Source organism: Ochotona curzoniae, unplaced genomic scaffold, assembly GCF_017591425.1.
Source record: "Ochotona curzoniae isolate NIBS_2020 unplaced genomic scaffold, NIBS_Ocur_1.0 patch312, whole genome shotgun sequence".
NCBI lineage: Eukaryota > Metazoa > Chordata > Mammalia > Lagomorpha > Ochotonidae > Ochotona > Ochotona curzoniae.
Genome location: NW_024466876.1, coordinates 228,075 through 232,005, shown reverse-complemented (window position 1 = coordinate 232,005; position 3,931 = coordinate 228,075). Strand labels below are relative to the sequence as shown.

The 3,931-nt window shown below is 33.0% G+C and overlaps 1 long non-coding RNA gene across 1 annotated transcript; it reads right to left on the bottom strand.

Annotated features, from left to right (window-relative positions):
- Positions 1-2,793: 2,793 nt before the first annotated feature.
- LOC121167084 lies at positions 2,794-3,529 on the bottom strand. Its single transcript, XR_005885535.1, has 3 exons — positions 3,506-3,529; positions 3,335-3,423; positions 2,794-2,854 (listed from the first exon to the last, which is right to left on the bottom strand). It is a non-coding gene; the product is annotated as an uncharacterized LOC121167084 (long non-coding RNA).
- Between the last annotated feature and the right edge of the window lie 402 nt (positions 3,530-3,931).

The window sequence follows — 3,931 nt, the reverse complement described above, 5'->3', positions numbered from 1 at the left end:
TTGTAAGAAAATATGAAAAAAAAAAAAACACCTACTTTACATATGGCATCTAAGGAAGGGAATATAGAGGATCTGGAAAATGGTACTCTCCATTTTTTGGCCTCTATATTCCTTACCTTTTTGTTTAGTACATGCTATACTTTGGTCAATTACATTACATTTTGAAACCCCATTAGCATTTTATAGTATTTTCATTGAATACAAAAGTCTCTTTTTTCTAATTGCTTTTCTAACAAGAAAACGTCATCCTGTACTTTGAATTTGCAACTCTCCAGCTTGTCATGGGTTTCCTAAGAGAAAAGTCAACTTTGTAAGACATATGTGGGAATTTGTAGCTAGGGAAATCAGGTGACTACATCCAAACATGTGGAGTATAAGTTAAGTCTAGTTCATAGATCCTAATGATTTTCAGAACAACAAAGTATTAGCAATTCTAGCAGGTGCCAACAAGCTTCTTCATAGGCAGAGAACAAACATTTCAGGCTTGCAGGCCACACAATCTCTATCACAGTTATTCACACATATTATGTTAATGAGAAACAAAGACAATTAAATCTAACTGAATAGCATCACTGTGTCTTAGAACTTTTTTTTTTTAAACTGAAAAACAGGTGGGGTGAGAGGGAAAATCCTTGAGCCTATGGAACTATATCATGAAAAATAAAACAGAAAAGAGAAACTGGTGGACAATCCAGTGTGTAGAGTTTGCCAACCTTTACTCTTAAGCATTATAAAACAAAAAGGATGAAATAACCTAATTCACTACATTGTAATAATATCAAAATTAAATAAAAATCAAGAATTCTTCATGATATTTGATATTGAATTAAGAATAACTGTGTAATTGGGCCCGGCCGCATGGCCTAGTGGCTAAAAAAAGTCTTAGTCTTGAATGCATAGGCATCCCATATGGGCGCCAGTTCTAATCCCGGCAGCTACACTTCCCATCCAGCTCCCTGCTTGTGGCCCGGGAAATCAGTGGAGGACGGCCCAAAGCTTTGGGACTCTGCACCCACATGAAAGACCCAGAAATGTCCCTGGTGCCTGGCTTCAGATTGGCACACTACCAGACATTGCGGCTCACTTGGGAAGTGAATCATTGGACGGAAGATCTTCCTCTCTGTCTCTCCTTCTTTCTGTATATCTGACTTTGCAATAAAAATGAATACATCTGTAAAAAAATAATTATGCAATTAAAAATTTTTAAAGTGATAATTATTCCTATTGGATTTTAAATACTGTAATAAATATGCCTTTGCCATTTGTGAGCCTTCAACAGACTTGTTTAAAATTGAAAAAATAAACAAAATCAAATGTTTCAAATGTAAAGCAGGCACAAATAATTTTTTTTTTACAAAGCTCTATTGTACTGCAGAAAAACACTTATTTTTCCTAGCTCTCTAAATTTGGCTATTTTTATAGCACTTCTCTGACCTGAATCAGAAATACTCTACTGCTCTACTGGTTTAACTTTTTCTCCATATTCAACTACTAAATTTGTGAAAATTCTATCACACAGTTTGTATTCAATTATGACTACTACCCCTAAAAATAAATGCTATGTCTTCTTAATTAGTAATAAAAGAAAAAAAGCATTCCAAAATATCCAACTAGCTAATTTTTCTGGTATGTTACATAACGGAAATGCCTTCACAACAGGCTGGCATATCCCATTATTTCATTTTGTCTACACATATACTCCAGGTTGAGTAAATGTGTTTGCTATTGAGCTTTTCTGTTCTGTTAGCAAGCCAAATGCCTTCTAAAATTCTTCTAATTTGTCAAATCATTAGTCAATTACCACTAGGATGGTATTTTAAAGGGTCAGCAAATTTAAGAGGTTACCAATATGTTTTTGATATTATTATTACAGAAGCATTAAGATATACCATATTTGCAACACAATTTATACCATCCTTTGTACTGCACAAGGAAATTCTTAATGATAAACAGATGTTCTGATGATGAAAGACATCAGTGATTGAAACTGCCACATGGAATTGAACTCGTACACCTAACTGAAATGACTACCACCTTCTAACTTCACTTCGGTGGAAGCAGACCTCTTCTGTACTGAGTTATTTCTCCATGATTTTTACATCCCGATCTTTAAGTGGTAGTGGCATATTCTAGTCACTTAACCTAATCCATCTTAATTAAACTAAAGTGTAATATATTTTCCTTACAAGGAGTTGAATCACACCAGGCTCAGGAAAGCTGAATCATGAGAATACTCCTCATTCAGTAACCTCAGCTTGAGAACTCGAGACCAGCCGTGGTGAAACATTTTTTTTCCTCTGAACTCAGCAATGATTTGTGGTGAAACTCTTAGCAGCATATCAATATTTACAATGTAGATCCCTGATCTGATTCTGAATAATTCCCAATGTTCTGAGGATTACATAAAGGTAAATACCACTACACAGTTTAGGTAATTTATTGCTGACAACTACTCCTGACATTGTTTGAATGAATCCTTCATCTCCTTGTGGAATATACTGGGTCCAAAAAAGGAAAGATCACCTCAGGAATTTTCCAAAAAGGAAGAACAAAGCGCTTCTACTGAGCTCTACCGTGAATTGAACATACCTCACTCGAAACATGTGCTCCCTACCAATGACCTATTTCTAATAATTAACCATTTTTAAGTTATAAAAGCTAAATGATTCTTTCACACTTCTTTGTAACTTACTTTACTGACAATATATTATCTATAAAGTCTATCTTAGTCATCAGCAACAATTTTAGCCCCAACTTTCAGAAGGAGGCCATTTGGTTTCTTTACCTTCAAAGCTTGCACTTTTTTTGACTCCTCAAAGCTGGAATCTTTCAAAGATGGCTCTAAATTCTCATTCTGAAACAAACCAACACCGTGAGCACAAACTATAAATTATTCTAATAAAGATTTACTTATTGGTTTGGAAGACAGGGCTTCACATAGAGAGAACTTGTGAAAACATCTGTTTGCAATAGCCAGATTAGAAAAATATACTTGAAATAAACATAATGAAAAAAGGACTACCTGATAAAATGTAAAAAAATTATTAAAAGAAAAAACATGAATATGTTTTTTAAAATGTGAAAAAGCAAGTTGAGAAAAAGAAAATTCAAGTGGTTAAAAGATATATAAAGAAAGTCATTAGAATAACACAGGGTAAAACCAGAATGAGACAACATCACTCCTAACACAATCACTAAAATTAGTAAGAACTGTTAAATGTTGAAGTGAAGAACAGCATAATGCTGTATTACACTCCAAATAAACTATTTACACAAAACTATGTACATAGTAATTACAGTTTCTTGGCTCTTTTTATTTTGAAAACTGTCTTACCTCTTTATCCGCAAAGCTATGTTTGTCAAGTAGTTCACATTTTTCTTTTATTGGTCCACAAAGTTCTACAGCAAGCTTTTTCTTATTCACTAAAAAATATAGTAAACTGTAAGTTTTCAGATTATACACAAAAATTATGAGATCTAAAATAGAGCAACAAAAAAGGCTTACCTGTAAAAATATGTCTCTTAACCTGAAACAAATTTTGAACAAAAGATGTTAAAGCAAATATACATTTAGGTATATCTAAGTTAACTTCTGCCAATGTAAATGTTACAAATAATTTCTGCAGGACAAATGCTCTATTTCCAATGAGAAAATCTACACGTGAAAGTCTTCCTATCAAAAACTTAAATTAAGTATTATAGAAACAGCTCTAAAATAGTTTTTTTTTTTTGTAAAGATTCCTTCTTCCTTTCACTCATTTATTTTCCCTAAACAAATCTGGCACTAAAAGGAATATTTTCAGAAAACTATTATCACATCCCCTAGTGCTAACACTCAAAATACATATGATAAATATCATCAATTGGACACATCTGAACTGATTGTAAAGAAAACAGTAAAGCAAACCTTACTTTTCTCTGATCTTTATCA